Genomic DNA, 24,035 nt, shown 5'->3' with positions numbered 1-24,035 from the left:
ACCCAGCGCATCCTTCAGCGTGGAGCGGTCCGACTTCCGTGCGGACCTGAAGGCCGCGAGCGCGTCGTCGTCCAGCATGGCAGGCAACGCCCGCAGCGCCGTAGCATCGGACCACGCGGACATCTCTTGATGCGCCAAAAACCTTCGCTGAAATTGGCCCCAGTCTCCGCCTTCCGCCTTGAAGGCTGACAACGTGGGCAGACGCTGCTGAAAAATGAAGTCATCCGCCTCGTGGTTCCTCTCCGCCTCTCCGTCGGTGTGTAAGATGGCGGCTTCAGCGGTAGACGTAAAATGGCGGACCCCATCACGCGCCGATGACGTCGATGCGCGCGCTTGGGACCCCACCACCACGTGGCGCTCGCCGTTCCCGCCAAACGTAGGCCCAGGCGCAATGGCGGGAATCCCCCATTCGTTTTGGCGGGAATCCGCGGGGCGACCTTGTAAAATGTCCCCCACTTTCCCCGCTCCTCCCGACGAGCTGATCTCCGCCAAGATGGACGCGGCGGCGAGCAGCAGCTCCGCCAGTCGGGAGTGCGCCTCACGAAGCACGGCCTCGGTCCCCGGTCGCTCGCCCGGCGCCGTTGACGGATCCTGTAGCGTGGGCAAGTCGTCCTCCTCACCCCCCGCCACCAGCGGCCCCGAGTCGTCCAGGTTTTCCTCGCGGTCAATCCCGTGGGTCCTACGGGTCTTCCTTGTCTCCATACTTGGAAGCCCGTTTCACTTCTGACGCCAGATGAAGTATTGGAAATGACGGCAGGAAACTCCTTTGACGGGAACACACTTCTTTTATTAAATCTTGACTTGAACGATACAACGCGTGGCCTCTCTTCTTCACAGTACGGTCACCATACAACGATACAACTCGTGACCTCTTCTCTCCGCTCCACACTTCTCTCGACTCCCGTAGATTCTGTGCTGCTGGCTCTCTGTGCCTCGTGTAGACTCCGCGCCTCGGCTACACTCTTCTCTCGTCTCGTGTAGACTCTGCGCCTCTGCTACACTCTTTACTCGTCTCGTGTAGACCTTACGCCTCCGCTACACTCTTCACTCGTCTCGTGTAGACTTTACACATCTGGCTACACACTCTTCAGTACCCGTCTCGTGTAGACCTTACAACTCCGGCTACACACTCTTCAGTACCTATCTCGTGTAGACCTTATACTCTCTCTGGCTACACCGTATGCATTACTCGGCTCGTGTAGACCTTACACTCTCTCTGACTACACCGTATGCATTACTCGGCTCGTGTAGACCTTACACTCTCTCTGGCTACACCCTGTACATTACTCTCCATTACTCTACATTACTCTCCATTACTCTCCTCTCCGGGCTCTATCTCTGCACCTTCGTCTTCATTCCTAGATGGTTCCACTTCCTCCCTCTACTCCTCTGTGCATCACCTTATATACCCCTTCCTCCCGGGAGACGGAGCGGATGCGGACCTCAACGTCGGCACCGCTCCTCAGTTACCCAATCACCATGCGCTATCTTTACGATCCGTTTCCGCCCAGCGCGTGTTTCCACTCCTCGACCAATCACACCGCGCTGCCACCCGATCACTCCCTCTCAGCGCGTCACCGGCACACAGCCAATCAGCAGCACTACCCCCACCCGCGCTGACGCCTGCTCCTCCCCGTCAGCGCGCGTCACCACACACACACCCGTACATACGCGCTGGCACACGACGTATACCCCCAGCGCGTATCACCACTACAGGTGTAAGGGGCCGTAACCCTTCGTGTTCTGTATTGTTATTTGTAAAATAAACGTGTTACCTCCAAGAGAGAAGTCTCCACCTAGTTTGTACCCACTACACAAACATATGGGCACACTGCTAATTGTTCCTGTTGTGTATTTTATTTGATGACTACATTATAGAATGAATGAGCAATGTATTGAATAAAATCGAATCTATTTTATAAAGCGCATTTCATATTGAAGTACTTCAATGGATTGTCCGTAAAAATAAAAACTACACTCACAAGAATAGATAACATATAAGCGAAATGGAAAGTTGATAATAACAGTATCAATGACTACTCTAGAAATTCCAATAAAATGAAGAACTATGATAAAGCGAATGAAAATTATAATTATTACAGTCATCCAATCAGACAGCAACATTGTTTTTAAAATCTTAAGTTATGGGGAAAGTCTGTACAAATAGGTGATATTTAAAACGTAATTAAAAAAATGAAACTGACTCAGATTCGCTAATGGGCCGAGCAAGAGGATTCCATAATCGCAGATCCTGGCTGCAGAAGGTTCTATCTCCTATAGAACATAATCTTGTCTTTGGAATGATAAGTAGACCGCAATAATATGGTGAATTTTTTTTAGAAGCCATCCCACTAAAGGCCTTAAATATGAGAAGCAGAATCTTGAAGTCGATTCTGTACTATAAAGAGAGGCAGTGCAGGGACGAAATACGAGGAGTAATATGGTTATACGATTTAGATCTGGTTTAAATCCGGGCAGCTGAGTTTTTAATATATTGTAATCTATATTTAAAACATCTTCTTGGTTCTTTCGGTAAAGTCACGTAGAAGGGAAATAATAAAATAATAAAAATTAAACATAATAAAATAATTCTCACGACGTTTTGGCCACAACGCAAGCAGCCGTCCTCAGGTGAAGAACAGGTCTGTCGGAAAGACAGCGTCTGAATGAACACCACCAGGCTTGGCAGCGTATATTTAAGCTGGGTTGGAGGGGGAAGAGCGCCTTGACAAAGGAATTTGCATATCAAGAGGTTAGTGTAAATGCGATTTCGATTTAAAGCTTTCATGACTGCAGGGATTCATCTCGGCTTTCTGAAGAGATGCCGCGACTCCAAGGTAATACCAATCGCATTTACACTAACCTCTTGATATGCAAATTCCTGTCTTAGTCGAGCTATGTAACTTAAATGAAAACCGAGATTTTGGTAATATTACATATGTGGACTTTAAATGTCAAGCTGGGTCAAGGATAACACCCAAGTTTCTGACCTCAGAGAAAGACATAATTCTTCTTAGGTTTTTTCCGGTAAAGTCACGTAGGTAAAACATCAAAATTAATGAAAATAAAATAAAAACAAAAATCACGACGTTTCGGAGGCAACACAAGTCTCCGTCATCAGGTGGGACCGTCACAGCCAGATTAGCTGCATCAAGTGAGGCAATGATTCAAGATGTAATCCCTTAAAAGCGAGTTGAGGGGGGAGGAGAGGGAGGGGGGAGCTCATCAGAATATGGTAGCCAATGAATGGAACGTATCGGGAGGGAGGGGGGGGGCGGGGCCAAAAGGGTGGGCGACGGCGTGGAAGCGATTGTGCGCAAGCGACAACTACTGCACACGCCAACACAATGGACAAAGAGGGGGAGGGGAGGTCTGATACACATGATAGACAAAAGAACGAAAATGCCCATGTTTATACCAATGCTGGCTGAACAATGAATTCTCTCATCAAAACGCTATACCACAGAGCCCATGGCATTTCTGACAAACACCACCTGACCGGTGAATTAAGACATGTACATCGGGCCCTCAGGATGAACGGATACTCTGACCGTACTATCCGCCAAGCTGTCTCTCCCACCACACAGAAACAGCCACATGAAACTCTGACCAAAACCATCACGTTACCATACATAGCTGGCGTGACCAAAAAGATCTCCAAAATTCTAAACAAACATAAGATCCAAGTCCGATTCAGTACAGTGCGTAAAATCCGTGATCTGATTCCATCTGTGAAGGATGTCGTTCCTGACTTACAGTATCCTGGAGTCTACAAATTGAGTTGCATTTGTGGTGATTGCTACATTGGAGAAACGAAACGTCATGTTTCTGATCGTGTCCGCGAGCACAAGTCAGATCTGAAACACGGCAGAACTGATTCTTCTGCCGTTGCCGATCATTGCTACAACTCGGTGGGCTCTCATGAAATTGTCTTTTCCGAGACCAAGGTTCTCTGCAAACCTCCCGGCTACCATCAAAGGTTTGTACACGAAGCCATACAAATATACAAACACAGACATAATTTCAACCGTGATGATGGGTACAAACTTATTAATCATTGGAAAGATGTTATCAACCACGCAAAAAAGACTTAATTACAATTTTTTGGACCATCTTATCTGACAGGCACTAATTTACTTTACTTTACCGAGTGTTAACATCCCCAGTTAATTTTTTTTTTAACAGTACTCTCTTCATTGTTCAGCCAGCATTGGTATAAACATGGGCATTTTCGTTTTTTTGTCTATCATGTGTATCAGACCTCCCCTCCCCCTCTCTGCGCATTGTGTTGGCGTGTGCAGTAGTTGTCGCTTGCGCAAAATCGCTTCCATGCCGTCGCCCACTTTTTTGGCCCCGCCCCCCCCCCTCCCTCCCGATACGTTCCATTCATTGGCTACCATTATCTGATGAGCTCCCCCCTCCCTCTCCTCCCCCCTCAACTCGCTTTTAAGGGATTACATCTTGAATCATTGCCTCACTTGATGCAGCTAATCTGGCTGTGACGGTCCCACCGGATGACGGAGACTTGTGTTGCCTCCGAAACGTCGTGATTTTTGTTTTTATTTTATTTTCATTCATTTTGATGTTTTACCTACGTGACTTTACCGAAAAAACCTAAGAAGATGATTCCTTGCAGTCACGAAAGCTTCAAAGACATAATTACAGTCCCGTCTATCGCTATACTAAAACCATACAATTTACACACTTGATGTGGAGAACTCAATAACATAATCTATCTTATCACAATTTCATTTAAGAAAGTTTAGGTTCATCCATGGCTTTGACTTCAGCAAGACAGCGTGATCATACGGAAACAGCTACTTTTGTATTGGTCATAGTCTTAAGATAAATCTGTGAGTCATCAGCATAAAAGTGAACATTTAAGCCATGACGACGAAAAATTTGGCAAAGTGGTAATATATGTAGGCTGAATATCAGAGGCCAAAAAAGTCAGCACTGAGAGGAACCCCTGAGGACACGAAACCATGAACAGATGAGCAGTGTCCCATTGAGACAAACTGCTCTCTGTTGGACAAGTATGACATTAGTTAAGGGAGCAGTTCCTGAGATGCTTACAGAAGTCTCAAGACGTTTTAGCAAAATGAAATGATCAACAGTATCAAAAGCGGTACTAAGATCCAGAAGTACCAAGATGGCGAGTGCACCAGAATCGGCAATAATAAATAAATAATTTGCTACCTTAACAAGTGCTATTTCCATACGATGCATCGCTCTAAAGCCCGACTGAAATGGAAAATGAAATTCTGAAAGATTATATTTATCTGCTTTGCCACTACATTAGTGGTTCTTAGCCTGGGGTGCACGCACCTCCTGGGGGTGCGAGATGCCCTTTCTGTGGGTGCGAGACATGGCCAGATGTTTTTACGGTCAATCTTCGAAACACAAATTAGCCTGGGGACGTAAGTACAAATGATTTGTTTCATCAAACCTATGCATTAAAATGATATATTTTTTAAGATTGAGAAACACTTGGGTACAAGGCTGCAGTGAAGGTTAAGAACCACCGAACTCCATGCTCAAAAACTTTAGACAAAAAAGTTAAATTAGATATGGGTCTATAATTTGCTATACTTTCAGGGTTCAGATTTGTTTTCTTAATTAATGGAATAACAGTAGCCACCGGTGCTAAACGATTCACAAATTATAGACACAACCAGGGGACACATTACATTAAAAACTTAAACCACCAGATACCTTGGAATGGGATCTATGGAACAAGTTGTAGGTTTTACTTTGGAGGCAAGGTCAGAGAAGTGTGATGGGGGTGGCACGGTGAAATCAGTCAATTCAAAACCAGAAAAAATCGGGGGGTTGTTTACAAAAATCAAGAAACGTATTACATGTCACAATGGAACCAGATAAGAATGATTTACAATCTAATTTGAACATTTGATCAAATCTATATTTGAAGCTTTCGTGACTGCAGGAATCCATACTCTTTTTTCTTTTCTTTATTAATATTTTTACGATCAGAGGAAACAAGAAGATGCTCGGTGTAGTCGACACTTTGCTTCGTTTATCATGTCGTTTTTTTATGCTTTGCCTTATGTAACCCCCCCCCCCCCCCCCATTTTTAAATGAAAGATTTCACAAAAGATTTCACGCTCTGCTCTCCTCCTTAGCCATTCCCTCTCTCTACCCCGCTCTCTCTCTCTACCCCCTCTCTCCCTACTCCATGTCTATGTCCCCTCTATGTTTTCTATGTAATCCATACTCTTTGGTTCTATCGGTGAAGTCACGTAGGTATAAAATAAAATATATCACGACGTTTCGATTGCAACACAAGCAATGATCATCAGTTGGGAAAACCACGGCAAGATTTTTTTTGGTGAAGTGGGAGAGAGATGCAGTGGTAAGAGGTTGTATAGGTAAGAAAGGGGGGAAGGGCAAGGGGGGAGAGAGAGGGGGTAGGGGGAGGGGAGCGCTGCGTCGATGCTAGGAGAGGGGCGTGAAGCTGGACGGGGGGGAATTGGGCGGGGCTGGAAGTGGGAGGCGAAGTTAACTCGGAAAATATAGACAAGACCCGGCAGGTATGATAGACAACAACCGCAAAGGAGTTATGGTTTTACCTGGTTAATAACATCCTTCCAATGATTGTTCAATTTGTATCCATCTTCTCGGTTGAAGTTATGTCTATGTTTATATATCTGGATGGTTTCATGAACAAACCTTTGATAGTTGCCCGAAGGTTTTCAGAGTACCTTGGTCTCGGAAAACACTATCATGTGAGCCCACAGCGTTATAAAATGGTCAGCTATGGCAGAGGTATGGGTTCTGCCGTGTTTGAGATCTGCCTTGTGTTCGCGGACCCGATCCGAGACATGTCGTTTCTTTTCCCCAATATAACTACTGCCGCAGGTACAACTCAGTTGGTAAACTCCAGGATATTGCATGTCAGGAATGACATCTTTCACAGATGGGATAAGATCACGCATATTGTGTACTTTATTGAATCGGACCTGAATCTTGAGTTTGTTTAAGATTTTGGAATTATTTTTGGTAACACCTGCTATGTATGGTAACATTATGGTTTTGATTGGCTTTTCAGTCACACTTAAAATTAACAGATAAAATGTCCACTTCTGATTGGGATAATGTAGATAACATGACAGTCTTCTCTTCTAATTCAATGTCAACCAAATGTAAAGTTAACTTGATCGCTAAATTCAACCTCCTTGCAAAACAGAAGCCAGAGCCACACGTTAAAAAGTTTGATGTTAACAAGATTGTTATCAATCAGAGTAACATCCCAATTTCAGACAGCCTAAAATCGGTACTAGCTAAAGGGTTGAATTTCGCAGTCACCCCTAAATATATCCCAGTGGATAATATAATTGCCCAGGTCGACATAGCCCTCAAAGGCTTGGGACACATCGTGACAGATGTTGCTAGATCGGAAATTGCCACCATCCTTAAAAATGATAAGAAACCGATTAGTAACATCAGCAAAGATGACCGCTCTGAACTCGCAAAGTTGAAAAAGAGAGATGACATAGTCATCCTCTCGGCCGACAAGGGCAATGCTACTGTCATCATGGATAAAAAGACTTTCAACAAAATCCAGGACCTTCTTAATGATGGCAGTTACACCAAAATCAACAGAGATCCTACGAACTCCCTGGCTACAAAAAACAACAATATCATTACCAGTTCGACTTCTCTAATTAAACCATTCAAATGGCTCTCCCTATTACCTTCTGCTACTAGACCACCCAGATTCTATGGTCATCCCAAAATCCATAAAGAAGATACTCCACTTCGGCTCATCGTTTCAACTATCAACTCACTTACCTACCAACTGGCCCGTTTTCTGTCTTACACCTTGCTTCCATTCATGGGCAAGACTACCTCAGCAGTACGTAACTCACCTCACTTGATCTCTCTAATCAAGGGCATTTCACTGTCCCCAGATGATTTGCTCATCAGCTTTGTTGTAGTTTCTCTGTTCACCAAGATTCCTGTTTCTGACACCTTAGCAATAATTTAAGACTTAGTCCACATGGACTGAATACAGATGTACCTACTCTGGTGAGGCACTGCCTTACCAACACTTACTTCACCTGGAATGGTACTTTCTTCAATCAAAATGAAGATACCCCCATGGGTTCCCCCTTATCACCAGTGATTGCGAGTGTTTTCATGGATGATTTTGAAACAGATGCCATCCAGACATCCATCCTACGTCCTTCCTTGTGGAAGAGATATTCGATGACATTTTCGTCATTTGGCCACATGGCCTGCCAGCTTTGAACCAATTTCTCAACCACATCAATTCCATACACCTATCGATCAAATTCACCATGGAAGTGGAGAAGGATGGTAAGCTGCTTTTCCTGGATGTTTTGTTTGAGAAGAGACCTGACGGCTTGTTGGGACACTCTGTCTACAGGATATCCACCCACACAGATTCCTGTCTGAAACCTGATTCCCACCACCATCCAGCACAGAAGAATTATCTTATCAAAATACTACACCATAGGGCCCAATGCATTTCCGACCAACACCACCTAGCCAGTGAACTGGAACATGTACACCAGGCCCTCAAAATGAATGGGTACTTGGACCGCATTATTCGCAAAGCTTTTTCTCTAACTATGGAGAAACAACCCAATGAGAAGCCAATCAAAACAATCATGTTACCATACATAGCAGGTGTTACCAAAAAGATTTCCAAAATCTTAAACAAACACAAGATCCAGGTCCGATTCAATACAGTACATAAAATCTGTGATCTTATCCCATCTGTGAAGGATGTCATTCCTGAAATGCAATATCCTGGAGTTTATAAACTGAGTTGTACCTGTGGCAGCCGTTGCATCGGGGAAACGAAACGACTCGGATCGGGTCCGCAAACACAAGGCAGATCTGAAACACGGCAGAACCAATACTTCTGCCGTAGCTGACCATTGTTATATCGCTGTGGGCTCACGTGATATTGTGTTTTCCGAGACCAAGGTACTCTGCAAACCTTCGGGCTACTATCAAAGGTTTGTTCATGAAGCCATCCAGATATATAAACAAAGACATAACTTCAACCAAGAAGATGGATACAAATTGAGAAATAATTGGAAGGATGCTATTAACCAGGTAAAACCCTAACTCCTTTATGGTTGTTGTCTATGATACCTGCTGGGTACTGGTCTATTTTTTCCGAGTTTACTTCCCCCCCGCATCCCCAGCTCTCTTGGCCTCCCACTTCCAGCCCCACCCAATTCCCCCGTCCAGCTTGACGTCCCTCTCCTAGCATCCACGCAGCACTCCCCCCCCCCCTCTCTCCCCCCTTGCCCCTCCCCCTTTCTTACCTATATCACCTCTTACCACGGCATCTCTCTCCCACTTCAGTAACAAAACATATTTCTGTGGTTTTCCCACTTAATGATGATTGCTTGTGTTGCAATCGAAATGTCGTGATTTATTTTATTTTATACCTACGTGACTTTAACGAAAGAACCAAAGAGTATTTGATCAAATGTAGAAAAAAGTGTTCTTGGGTTTTTATCGCCATCCTTAATGAGCATAGGGAAGAATGCATTTCTTGCCGAATTTAATGTGTCTTTATATATATGGATGTTGCTTTCAGATTTTTGTCTACGCTCAGGCTTACTCCCAAATGTTTTTTAAGAAGTGCAGATTATCAGTTTACCACGGAGATCACTGATTGGTGGAGGCAAGATGTGATTTAAGTGCCACTAAAGAGTCAAGATTACTGGAAAGTGTTGGATTATAAAGAAGAACCTTGCTCTCCAAAGAAAGAAACTGAAAGTTTTATGATAAGGTTTTACGAGTTGACTCGGCAAACTTAATTGAAATATTTTAAATTCCTATCTTTCCTTCACAAAGGAATAGTTTGAAGAATCAACGTTAATATTAAATCACCTAATAGTAACATCCGATTGTAAGTGGGATATAAATATGACAGCAAATCAGAAAATTCTGCTACAAATATGGCATTAGATTTTGGTGGGCGATAAATGTAAACAATGATTAAAGGCACTGTGCACATTACCTTAAGCGCCAAGCACTCAAAGGAATTAGAAACCGGGGTATGTAATGGGGTGAAATAAAAATCAGGATGATGGATACTACACCAGGGCGGGGATTAACAAATTCCAGCGAGACCATACCGGCACAGCCAGAGCGGAATCTGGTGTCAGGGTTTGCTGTAAAAATTACTAATGGCATTGCGGTTGAGAGCGCAAGGTTTTCCAGTTTAGTGCTGGATACAGACGTCTAGGACCTGTTGTTGAAATCCAGGTGTAGGAGAACATGGCAGGTGTACAATTCGTGCTGGAAGGTGTTCCAAAGATGGTACAGTGACAGGGAGCTGAACTTGGTTACCTGCAAAAAGATACCAGGTGGATGTGTTTAAATCAGGCTTATCAGTGGGGCCCTAAAAGTGAAGGCCTCAGCCATTTTGGCGCTCCACAAAGAGGTAGGGAGGAGCCCCGGTAGGGTCAAACAAGCTAGTCTCTAGACTTCTGAGGGAAATGAAGCAGAAACGTTCCCATATGCATGCGGGCATTGTATTATGGGATCTACAGATGGCACCAAATGTACTGTGCCATCCACACTTTAAACCATTAACCATGTGCTAGAAGAGACTGCTGCCTTTTATAACAGTCCTGGTGGCAATCATCTGGACCAAAAAATAGAGCAAATGTCAGGCCCTAGTAGATAGTCATCTCTTCACGGTCATTTCAAAGGGAAGGACTGTGTTGAGAATGTAACCCTGTTTCGTGGCTAAGGTGCTCTCTGACTTTCAAGCCAACCTGGAGATTGTCCTTCCATCATTTTTTCTGCCCTTCCCACTCAGCGGCAGAAGCTAGGCTACATAGGTTGCATCCAGTAAGCACATGGGCGTTTTATTTGGAAAGATCCATAATTGCAGGAGGGTGGAGCAGATTTTTGTCTTGTGCGATCAGCAGAAGAGAGACTGCACCAAAGTAGAGAGTCACCTCCTCAGTGCCGGACTGAATCTGGGAATCCTATAACCAGAAGGGTCAGACGTTTGCAGGCAGGTGTAAACCTCATTCGACTAGAGCCATGGCAGTATATTGGGCCATTAGGGCAGAAGTCACTCTGAAGGCTATTTGTAACTCAGCAGTTTAGAGTTGCTAGCCACGACCATCTGGACACTTTGGTGTCCCAGGAAAACAGCTTTGGGAGAGCTGTCCTTTCAGCTCCGGTTACCTACTAATACTCAATAGGTTGTGGATGTGGAATTGTCATTTTTACCACCTCTGACTGGGCTCCAGTATGAGTTCTAATGTACATAGTTGTAGCGTGTTGGTGACCACTGTATGAATAAGCTAGATTTTATTAAGAGAATACGTTTTTCCCATTTTATCTGGCAAAAAACCTGAAACCTTTTAAGAAAGAATAATAATAATAGTAGTACAATTTGTAACGCGCACAAATTTGCAGACGTAGTGGCCGCAACTCAGAGGCGCGGAGCCAAGCTCAGAGTCGCTCAAAAGCATGATTGTAGAGGTGAGTTTTTAAGTGTCTCTTGAAGGAGGCGATTGAGGTGATGCTGCGAATGTGCAGAGGGATATCGTTCCAGACTGTTGGGGCTGCCACCGAGAAGCGGCGCGTAGACATGACCATCCTGGATCTTGGTATCGAGAGGAGGTCGTGAGTCGCGCTGCGCAGGCATCTGCCGTGTGCTGAGCTGCAAGTTGTCAATAATGAAGAAAGATACGGCGGGCAGGCGGATATGAAGGCATTGTGGCAGAGGCAGGCGGTCTTGTATGTGACCCTACTGGCAATGGGGAGCCAGTTGAGAGCGCGGAGACGAGCTAGTGAGTCAAGGCAGGGATGAGTGTGGGCAATGACGACACGTGCTAGGTTATTTTGTAGTCTTTGAAGCTTGTTTAGTTTGCCAGCGGAGGTCCGGACAAGGACGGAGTTACAATAGTCAAGGCGAGACCCAACTATGCAACATGCCAAAGTGTTGGCAATTTCAGTAGAGATGAGAGGACGTATGTGTCTAAGAGCCTTCAGGTGAAAGTTACATGAGCTGATGATATGGTTGGTTTGACGGTCGAAGGATAAAGTTGAATCTAGGATGACACCGAGGTAGCTGAAGTGGTCGGTGAACTTGATGCTGTGACCGAAGATGTGTATGTATGTGGGGAGTGCTGCTGAATTGAGACGTTGCTTGGTACCTAACATGATGGCCACTGACTTTTTCGGATTAAGGGCTAGGTTGTGGGCAGTGAACCATTGTTGCACGGCGGTGGTACATTCTGAGAGCCTCTCGAATCCAGATGCATTGCTAGAATCGATGGCGGTGAATAGAATCGTGTCATCCGCGTATGAGTGATGCTTAACACCGAAGCTTGCAATGAGTCGGCCGATCGGGGAAGTGTAGGCTGTGAAGAGCAGGGGACCTAGAACAGAGCCCTGGGGAACCCCGCATAATGCTGTTGTTTCAGGCGATGTGGACATGCCCACCGTGACTGAAAATTGCCGGTCAGAAAGGTACGAAGCTATCCACTTGAGTGCTGAGCCGCATATACCGAAGTCGGATTTCAGGAGGGAAGTAAGGAGCGAATGGTTGATGGTGTCGAAGGCTGACGAAATGTCCAGACTTACAAGTGCAACAGTTGAGCCGGAATCAACGATCGTTAAAATGTCATCGAGCACCCTAGTGAGTGCTGTTTCTGTGGAATAGTTTTGACGGTAAGCTGACTGGAAGTAGCAGTAGTTTGCGGAGGAGGTGACGTGTGGTTGTAGCTGGGCGAGGGCTAGTCGTTCAAGGAGTTTAGAGAGGTTTGAGAGGTTAGTGATGGGACGATAACTAGATGGGTCATCCGGATCTAGATTTGGTTTCTTTAACAAGGGAGAAACCAGGCCAGATTTGAGGTTGGACGGAAAACACCCCGAAGAGAAGGAGGCATTTGCGATGTTCCTGATCATGATGGCGAGTTCTGGAGCACATTGCTTGAACAAGGAACCTGGGAGCACGTCGAGTGGAGATGACTTCAAATGAAGTGATTCAATTAAAGCGAAAACGTCTTTTGTGGACACAGGCTTTAGCATAGTTAGAAGAGTGTCTGGGTTAGTGCTTACAATTTTAGGTACCATGAGCGGGGTACAATGGTGCAATGTGTCAGTAGACGTGCACGAGTTTGCGACGGCGATTAGCTTGTTGTTGAAGTAAGTATTAAAAGAGGTGGCAAGTTTCAGTGAGGCAAGGGGATCGCTAAGGTGAGGGACCATAGTGCTACCGGGATGGAGAAGATCTTTGAGGGTTTTCCATAGAATGCGCAGGTTTCCGGTTGCGTTTTGGATGCGTTCCTCAATGTGGGAGGAACGTGAGACAAGGATCAGTTTGTTAGTTTTCCTGCAGGCGACTCTGTAAGCAAGTCGATCAGCAGGTAGACCACTGCGGGATGCGATACGTTCAAGGCGCCTCCTGGTTCGCTTAGCAATGATGGCATCTCTTGAGAGCCAGTGAGTGTCGTGAGAAGACTGCCTAGCGGTTCGTGATTTTAATGGAGCTAGTTTGTCCAGCGCCGCCCTCATGTCAGCTTCTAGTTGGAGAGCGCAGACGGTTGGATCCGATGATGGGGATAGCATTGAAAGCGAGTTTGCAAGGAGGAGACGAAAAGCAGAAAATTCGATACCCTTAAAATTACGCAAGTTGAGGGTGAATTTAATGGTGATTGGCTTCGGAAATTGGAGGGAAGAAAGTATGAGGTGGTGGTCGGAGTAACCAGTTTGGAAAACTCCCAGTGCAGTGATGCGTCGGTGCTGGTTAGGTTCCAGAACCAGGTCGAGCATGCTCTCAACGTTTGTTGACGAAGCTCTGGTGGGGCCTGAGTTTGTGATGACCAGGTTATGGCAGGCCAAAGTTGACTCAAGGTGACTATCGATGGAGGCTGGGGTATTGCCGGGGCAATTGAAGTCACCTGTAAGCACGAGCCTGTGAGATGGGTTAGGAATCAGATATAGGAATTCCGAAAGCTCATTTACGAAGGTGTTGATGCTGCCGTCTGGAGGGCGATAGATGGAAATAATGGAAAAGCACTCGTTGTTAGTAGTAAGGGATACGGACTGGACCTCGAATGTGGCCTGAGCCATTGGTAGATGGAGCTCTTTAATTTTCAAGTGAGCATTGTAAACGACCGCTAAGCCACCACCCCGCTGGTTAGTTGCGCGAGGTTTATGTAGAACCTTGTATCCTGGGGGCGCAACTTCCAGAGAGATAGCTGGCGGGGAGTCTTGCCTGCACCAGGTCTCAGTGATGAGCAAAAGGTCGATGTGGTGGTCCGAGATGGTGTCGTGAATCAGGGCTGATTTATTGGTGATGGAGCGTGCGTTGAGCAGACCGAGGCGGATATGTGAAGGTAGATGTGAAGATCCGTGCAGGTGAGGCGTCGAGGGAACAGAGGAGTTGGCTGGTTCGAGGTCGACCTGTGAACGGCGGCCCCTACCACCTCTGCAACCATGGTGCCGATGCAGTCTCCGACGTTGGCCTCGGAGAAGCCCAAGGACAGAGAGCGTCCTCAGGAGTGCGGGTTGCAGGTGCAGATGATGAAGAGATGGTGCATGTCGTAGCCCTATTATATCAGCCCGTGCTGCAATGATGGTGCGGATGAAGGGGCCCGGATTCGGGTGGACTCCAATCAGCGGCTCAGCTGCCCTGAGCAGCAAGTCGAGGTGTCGTTGTCCAAGCTCCACGCTGTCAGCAAGCACTTCCCCCGTACATAGCGGATGCAAACACGCCCGTGTAAACACTCGTTGAGCGCGTACACGGGCGTACAGAACCACGCAGGCGGGGCGTACAATGGAGCAGCCAGAAGAACACCAAGTCCAGTGGAATAGCTGACCACGCTCTGTGCTCCAGCTCGCAGGTGGTGCAGCAGGATGGACGTACCTCGCAGAGCTCCCGTTCACTGGTGGTGCTGGGCAGCAGGCAAGCCAACTCTCTCGTGTTGAGGAGATGACAGTCTGCTTCACGTTCCCACTCGCTGATGGTGGTGAACGTTGGACGGAGCACGTAGATCTCCCACTTGCTGGCGATGCTGGGGCACGCCAAGCTCACAGTCGCTGATGGTACCGGAAGAGGTGCCTTGTGAGGACGTTGCTGGTAGAAACCGTGCCCGGGGCAGATGTTAAGCCGCGCCGCATGAACAATACAGCCAGCGTCCTCCAGCTTCGTGAATCGAAGCAACAGGCCTCGTTTACTCGCACTGCCCAACAGCTGTGCGATGCGGCAGTTAAGGCGAGTTGTGTGACACTGCAGTAAACGGCATTTGTCGGCTGTTGTAGCGCCGCGAGGCGTGTGCAGTGAACACGGAGGCGGGCGGGTTTGGGTGTAGGGATCGGCCGCCACCCAAAACTCGGGCGACGCCAAAGTAATAATGAAAATAATGAAACAAAAGAAATTATATGAAAAATGTAATGGAAGATGAAAGTAAGAAGAGTGGTGGTGAGTGAAGAAGGACGTGGGTAAGGTACGAGGTGTGGTTACGGTTGATAAACTGTGAGAGCGATCCGGGACTGCAGCCAGCTGCGGCGCTGTCGCCATCTTGGTCCAATGATGTTTGTGTAGTAGGTTCAAGGAGACTTGGACGACGTAGTCGGAGGCACACTTATTTATTAACCACAATTGTATATTACAGGCCGAGATATGCAACACTCGAAGGGGTATCGGCCCCTTCACCCGTCTTACAGGAAGATCCCTCAATCTCTACCCTGGCTAGCCTACTCCCAGGTCCTCCACTACAGGGCTAGGGGAGGCTAGCTGACCCAGCTCTGGTTAAGCTGGGATCACGGCACCCTGAGTCACCAGACCGGCTCTTAAAAGAACATCGGCTCTGGGCTCTCGGGGCCATGCCACTGGCTTGCCCTGGTCGGTCCTGAGAAGGACAGCGATCCAGGGGAATCCCAGGGCCTATCTAGCCGGTCTTCTTGCTTCACTGGTTTAAGCTGAACACTGAACCCCGAGCCCTCCGGCTCACCGCCTTATATAGCAACTCCCTCACTGAGGGGTGGGGCCGTGGGAGATCCCAGCGCCGTGTTAGCCCCCCAGGCTAAACGGTGCGGACGTGGATGTAAGCATCTCCTCGCGTACGGGCGTAACCACGCCCAGTGTGTTTGTTTGCCCTCCGTAACACCTCTACATTTGCATTAACCACAATACTTGTGGTGAGAATGCAAACAAAAAACACACAATGCATATATTATCAGAGTTTGTTTTTTGTTTGCCTTCTGACCACAAGTAATGTGATTAATGCAGACATGATTCCTTGTAAAAAGGTTTCAGTTTTGTTGCCAGAATAAAAGAGAAACAACGTATTCTTATATTTTGGTAGTGGAAAAGGAGGTCTCATGATGTAGATGCTTACCCCAAGCTCTAATTACTTTGATAGTGCATTGTCTTTGAGCTGTACGCCTTTTGGCGTCCTCTGGTCTACCATCGTTTGAGACGAAAGAAAGCTGTCTCTATCTAGATTTGAAGGTATAAAAATTAAATAATTTTAATCACGACGTTTTGGGCACAACACAAGCGTCTGTCATCAGGTGGGACAACCACAGCTCATGTCTACAGGAAAGCCACCCACACAGATTCCTATCTGAAACCTGATTCCCACCACCATCCGACACAGAATTCCCTCATCAAAACACTACACCATAGGGCCCACTGCATTTCTGACCAACACCATCTAACCAGTGAACTGGAACATGTACACCAGGCCCTCAAGATGAATGGCTACTCGGACTGTATCATTCGCAAAGCTGTGTCTCAAACCAGGGAGAAACAACCCCCAGAGACGCCGATCAAAACCTTCATGTTACCATACAAAGCAGGCGTTACCAAGAAGATTCCAAAATCTTAAACAAACACAAGATCCAGGTCCGTTTCAGTACAGTACACAAAATCCGTGATCTAATCCCATCTGTGAAGGATGTCATTCATGACATGCAATATCCTGGAGTCTACAAGCTAAGTTGCACATGTGGTGGGTGTTACATTGGGGAAAAGGAATGACATATCTCGGACCGTGTTCGCGAGCACAAGTCAGATCTGAAACACGGTAGAACTAATTCCTCCGCTGTGGCTGACCATTGCTATAACACTGAGGGCTCTCATGATATTGTTTTCTTCGAGGCCAAGGTACTCTGCAAACCATCAGGCTACTATCAACGGTTTGTTCATGAAGCCATCCAGATATATAAACATAGACATAACTTCAACTGGGAAGATGGATACAAATTGAGCAATCATTGGAAGGATGTTATTAACCATGTAAGACCTTAAATGCTATATAGTTTGCCTTCATATGCGCATTTCCAGTTTCTTCAGCCTCCAACTCCCAGCCTGCTCTTTTCCCCTCCCCACCCTGGCATTTTGCAGCTTCCCACTCCCAGCCCCGCTCACTTCCCTTCCCTACTTCGGTACTTTGCCGTTGTTTTGTGTTTTGTTTAGCCTCAGCACTCCACTCCCCCTACCCCACACCCCCATCCTCTCTATCTCTCTTCCCTGGCTCCTCCCCCCTCTCTTACCAATATAACCTCTTTTGCCCACTTCAGCAATTGTTTTCTTGCTGTGGTTGTCCCAGCTGATGACGGACGCTTGTGTTGCGCAAAAACGTCGTGATTAAAGCTGTCTCTGGTGTGGACCAATCAGTTTCAAGGACAATGCATATATTATCAGTGTGTTTATTGTTTGCATTCTGACCACACGTATTGCGGTTACTGCAGACATGATTCCTTGTAAAAAGTTTTTTTTGCCCGAAAAAAGTGGAAAAACTTATTCTCATTTTTTGGTACTGGCATGATGTAGATTGTATTACGTACATTAAATCCGGTTTTCATAAGTAGTCACTGGCACGCTCCGCGTCCTGCCTGCAATTCCCTCGAAAAATGATTTTCTCAAAAAGAGAGGGGGGGCATCATTTGCATACAAGTTGGTACGGGTGGGCCAGTTAGTTACGTGGCATTGGCCCATGTTGTATGTTCTTGAAAAAGAAATATCTAAAAAAGCTGGGTAATTTCAAAACCGCCTTTGTTACTTGCTGGTGTTAGTCTTTTTATTTGTGACCCCCCCCCTCCCCCCCTAAATACAATTCTGATTCTGATAGTCACTGAGGACATGACCTTGGTGGTCACATGGGTTGGGGGCTCGCTAAATGCAATGCATTCACTGAGTTTCCTAAGTACTGGGCACTGGAATGTTGTAATGTATATAATTGGAGCATCTTATCTTATTTCAAATTATTTAACACCTTAACCAAGGTGCTGAACAAGCAATTAACTAATTTACAGCAGAAGTATGATGATATGAGTTGAATTGATAAGAAGGATGGTCATACATGAGTATGATGATGCGATAATTTATTTATGGTGAAAGTGACATTGAGTGGTTAATGAAGGGTATGATGAAAGTTGGGAAAGGAGATGGTGAAGTTTTCGTGACTGCAAGGATCCATACTCTTTGGATCTTTCGGTAAAGTCACGTAGGTAATACCTACGTGACTTTACTGAAAGAACCGTAGGTAATTCCTACGTGACTTTACCGAAAGAACCAAAGAGTATTAAAGGAGATGGTGTTACTGATGGAGAAGGGAAGGGGAAGAGGAGTTTGGGTAAGCGAGGGAAATAATTTAGGTTTAAGGGAAGAATTGCAAATGAACAGTTAAGCTGATTGACATGTAGGGCAGTTCCAGTATACGGGGGCGAGAAGTGAAAAAGAATGCAATCGTGAGTGGGCACAAGGAGGAGGGGCAACAGATAGAGACAGCTGGGATTGCCAACGAAAATGGCAAGAAGGAGCATAGAAAGTAATGAGGGAAGCAAGGGCAGACTATGCAGAGATTCGTAAACTAAGGTGAGGAATTTGAAAAGGCAACGATAGTAGACGGGAAGCCAGTGTTGCTGGATGAAGAGAGGTGATGTGTGGGAGTGGTAAGGGAGCTTGAAGATGATCCAGGCAGTGGCATTTGGGAAATGTTGGAGTGGTTTTAATGCATAGGAGGGAAGACCGAGCATGAGGGACTTGCAATAATCGAGTCGAGTGAAGATGAGGGAGTGAATTAGAAGTTATGTGGTGTGGCCATATTTGATATGAGCGAGCGGACTTTGTGAATGTTGTAGATGTAAAAGTGGCAGGAACGGGTAGTGGCAGATATGTGGTCAGATAGAGAGGGAGATGAGTCAAAGATGATGCCAAGAATATGGGCAGATGATAAAGGGGTAAAATATTAATAGGGAAAGAGATTGTAGGGCAGGGAGAAGGGGAACAGGAAACAGGGAATAAAATAATTTGCGTTTTGGAAGGATTGATACAGACAAAGATGTCCAATATTGGATGGCAGTGAGGCAGCTAGAAATGTGAGCAGCAAGGTGAGGAGTGAAAGAGGGGATGGAGAGAAAAATGTCAGTGTTATCAGCAAAGAATTGATGGAGAATGTTGAATGATGAGAGGAGGGATTTGAGAGGAGATACGTAGAGAGAAGAAAGAAGGGGACCAAGGAAAGAACATTGGGAACACCGACAGTGACAGTGGATGGGGGAGAAGTGACGAGGTTCGATGAGACTGCTTAGGTACGTGAGGAGATACCAGAGATACCGAGAGGAAATAGTAGAATAGAGAGTAGGACGGTCAACTGTTTTAAAGGTTGCAGTAATGTCGAGTAGAATGAGAATATAAGAAAAAACCGGCATGAGCTGAGTTTGACAAATGGTTCTGAACTGCGAGTACCACCGTAACAATACAATGGATGGGATGGAACTCGGATTGGAGTTATGGGTATACAGAGTGAGAGGAATGAAGTGCATTGGAGAGAGTGGTGGATGCTGAGTCGGGAAAGACCCAATGATATAAGATATAACAATAAGGAGAGAAGCAATGCTAGAGTTTAAATAACTTGTTGAGAGGGAGCAGAGATACATCAGAGGGTTGGATGGGCAGGAGCAGGGATAGAGGATGAGGTGGGGGAGAGATATGGTGATGAAAAGGAGGCAGGGATTGGAGGGGGGGATGGGGTACTGTGCTTTATAGGGGATGCTTGACTACCGGTGGAGAAAATGAGATCAAGAATATTACCAATGGAATGAGTAGGGGAAGATAGATGAAGGTAGAGATTGAATGAATTGACCAGGGGAAGGAGGATAGAAGCAATAGAGGGAGTGCTGAGAATAAGATTAAATTCATTCAGAAGGGTGGGGATGGGGGGTCATTCAAGATAATAAAAGAAGGAAGAAGGTGGGCCAGGAGAACATTAGATAATGAGCAGAGATATGGAGTAGGGGGAAGTTAATGAAGATAATTGGGATTCGAAAGAGGGAGGTGAAAGGGAGAGGTTGAGGAGCCAAGAAGGTCGAGTGAGAAGACCAATACGCCCACCTTTTATAATTAGCCAAAGTGTGTGTGGACAAAGGTGGAGGGGGAGGTGGTCAGGGCGGCAGGAGTCACAGTGTTGAGTGGAGATATCCAGGTTTTGGTGAGAACAAGAGCATGTCAGTGACCACTTATGAAAATCATATTTAACGTAAGTACTAAAATCTAGTTTATTGTAAGTCAATGTGAATATCTAGTCATAAATTACAGATCAATTAATTTGTAAACAATTATCTTTACTTACAATGTTACGTTAATTGATGTGCATATATTTACTGTGACGTTTCAGACCATTCTCACTTCAATACATTAATCAGTGAAAAATGCAACAATTTATAAATAATTACTTCTGTACATTACAGTTAGTCTGAGTCTGAGGTCAATACAAATTACAGTTTTTTAGGAAGCATGTTACCATGTCTGCCATGGGAATATAAAATTTCCATTGCGAGCTCAGGGGATCAATTGAGGAGACCACTATCCCATGCTCCTGGAAGCATTCGTCACTAGACTTCAGTGAGATCCCTGTAATCCAGTTTCAGTCAATGGACTCGAGTGTGACCCCGGTAATCCGGCTTCATTCAATGGACTTGAGTGTTACTCCAGCAATCCGGTTTGAGTCAGTGACCTGGAGTGCAACCCCGGTAAGCCAGTTTGACTCAATGGACTCGAGTTGTGACTCCATAAATTCAGCTTCAGTTGACTCGAGTGCTTTGCGCTGCTGCTGCTGCTGCCCTGACAGATGAGAGATTCAAGAAGAAGACGGAGCAGGTGCGGATTCTACTGGACGACCTGAAGAAACTCCCTAGGTGAGAGGAACGTCTCTTCACCCGTAATGTGATTCCTGGCTGTTTTACATGGAAACAAAATCAAACAAACTGACTTCATGGTGAGGATAGTGCTATGAAGAGGACTGCAGTTTCCATTGAAACAACAAATTAGTTTACAAGCACAGATCGGCAATTTGGTGTGCTCTTAGTGATAACCAGAAGTTTCTGTGACCTGTAATAGCCTTCCAAAATGTAGTCGGAGGTAACAACTGCCCCTCCCCCTTGCCCCCAAATGGGTAGAGACAGAGACATGTTGGGAGATGCAGAGACACGGGCAGTGAAGGCGACTGTGAGGCTCGAATACCGAGTTAAGATGTGCTAGTATTAATTGTGTCATCTCTGAGAGGTTATATTTATCACTTATATACATAAAAAAAAATACAGATCATGTTACAAAATAAAATAGCAGTTTATTTTTTTATTTTTTTGTAAATCTCACCATAATGACTGCTAGAGCTATATTTTTTAATCAGCATGTTTAGAAAATGTTCCATTATTTATAGTAGATAGAAATATTGTATGTGTTTTAACAGAAAGTGCTCAATAAACAATTAAGCTCTATTTCAATGGCTCCCTGCAACAGTACAGATATTATATAGCACGGATCTTGGTTACTGTCAAATACGGGGGGAATGAAATTCACCGAGAATGTGTAGTGAGGCAGAGTAGCTAATTACATTGTACTGGTGTCCGATTGAACACCAAAGGAGATGACAGTTTTCAAACTTCACTGAACTCCAGTTTTTCTACGATTGACTATATACATATAATTAATCATATCTTATTATTTCGTATGGAGTGGATTCATAGTTGCAGATTAAAAATGTTATTCTATATTTGTTATCTGTTCAACTGTCTGTTCAGACGCAGATTGGATTTTGTCTGTTCCTCCTTTAAAGGATTGAAGGCAGCAGCTGTTTAAAATGTGGACGACCGTTTTGGATTGGTGGCCGAAACTTTGATGCGCCATTTGTGCATCGGTTGGCTGCATCGGTTATGCCTGGTACTGATTTGGTTGATGGTCGACCATTGGCGGCGCATGGAAGGTTGAAACCGGGAGGTTTGACGGTCGGGTGCTGTATAAGATATTTATTTTTGACGTCGGCCACAGTCCATCTCTCACCTTAATTTATATTTGTGGTGTGGAGTGAGGCTGCTGTGATCCAGAATGGGTGACGTGATTTCAGGCGAACAGGCAGCACTGGGTTTATGTCCTGATGTATCGCAAGGTGTGGGTTGACGAGAATTATTTGGTACTGCCTGACGGCCACTGTTTCACGACGGATATGCAGCGGAGCAATGTGTGTGAGCACTGGGAGCCACTGGGTCGACATCGACTTCAGCATACCTGAGATGGCACGTATTGCGATGTTCAGTTGTCTGTCGATAACTCGATTGTGAGCACTGTGTCCCCACACAGGTGAGCAATACTCTCCCGTCGAATACACGAGGGTGAGTGTGGCAGTCCGTAGTGTTTGCGCATCACAGCCCCAACTGGTTCCTGCCAGTTTATGGATAATGTTCATGTGGGTTTTCTTCTTGTTGCTCAATCACTCAATGTGTTGCTTGAGAGTGAGACTTTGATTGAGCACCACTCAAAGGTATTTCGGGAGTGGGCCATTGGTGACGTTTTACCACAAAACGCGATCTTCAGCGTACTTTTTGCCTCTGCGGTGTTGAGATGGAATGCTGAGGACGCTGTCTTAGTTGGGTGTGGCTTAAGTCGCCAGGAGTAGTAATAATCTTCCAATTTCTTTAGGTCGGTGTTCAAGATGTTTTGAGCTGCGCTGAGTGTCGTCGCTTGATTGGCCAGTGCTATATTGTCTGCCTAAATGAACTTGCGGCTTAATGTGGTTGCTGGTATAATGATTAAACAGGGCTGGTGCTAATACCGACCTCTGCGGTAGGCCATTTTGTAGAGTTCGTGGAAGGTTGATCAGGTTTACGAGATAGACACGAAATTTAAGTCACTGAGCATACTGGCAATGAGGCGAACGTGTTTTCGCACCGTGTCGTATGCAGAGGACAGGGCTATTAAAGCAGCTGCTGTTTTCTGTTTATGCTGACAGCCGGCTTCGATGTGTGATGTCAAGGCAAGGACCTGGTCATGACAGCTTTGTTGTAGATGAAAACCTGCCTGCTTAGGTGGTATGGTGGCTTCCAATAGAGGAGAGAGGAGAGCTATCAGTACTTACTCCAGTTGCTTGTAGGCTGTACGAAGACGAGAAATTGGCCTGTAGCTGTGCAGGTTATCAGCAGATTTTTTTCTGGCTTGAGGAGAGCAATGACTTTTGAAGAAAGTTTTGCCAGCCAGGTTCTTTTGCTGCTAAGGTGTTTTAGGAATTGCGGGTAAATTCCATCTATTCTTGCGGCTTTACCTGCCTTTGTTACCGTCAGTGCGACATATATTTCTTCCAGAAGTACAGCTGCAAACAGGATAGTTTTTGACACTGGTGGAAAGTGTATATTTTTGCGGATTGTTTTACTGTGCGTTCTTGTTTTTGACTTTCGATTATGTTTTCATTGTCAAGAAGCTGCACCGCTATTCCATTAGCAGTTGCCTTAGGAGTTTGATGTTCTCAGGGTGCTGCTCCACCGAACTTTCGCAGTAACCCCATACCCTGCGGCTGGAGTGCATGAAGTCAAAAGACTCCATCACTGCTGCCTACTTTGCTCGTCTGGCAGAATCTAGTAACTGCAGAAGGGCTGTGGCGATCTCTGGGTCGCCGGTGCTTTGTGGTTCTCGAAGTAGGTTTTCACTTTGCGCAGTCCAGCTAGGGGTATATGACTTTCGATAGCCCCGCGGGATCACATCCCTGGCAGCTTTCTTC

General features: G+C 45.7%; 1 long non-coding RNA gene across 1 annotated transcript in view; it reads left to right on the top strand.

Annotated features, from left to right (window-relative positions):
* Nucleotides 1–24,035, top strand: part of LOC144951890 (uncharacterized) — a 57,776-nt gene that overhangs the window by 14,498 nt on the left and 19,243 nt on the right. Inside the window, exon 3 of the long non-coding RNA XR_013640544.1 lies at nt 21,117–21,183. This is a non-coding gene — a long non-coding RNA (uncharacterized LOC144951890). The remainder of the gene's footprint in view (nt 1–21,116; nt 21,184–24,035) is intronic.

This window comes from Lampetra fluviatilis, chromosome 3 (genome assembly GCF_964198595.1).
Source record: "Lampetra fluviatilis chromosome 3, kcLamFluv1.1, whole genome shotgun sequence".
Lineage (NCBI taxonomy): Eukaryota > Metazoa > Chordata > Hyperoartia > Petromyzontiformes > Petromyzontidae > Lampetra > Lampetra fluviatilis.
This window is presented reverse-complemented; position numbering and strand designations above follow the sequence as displayed.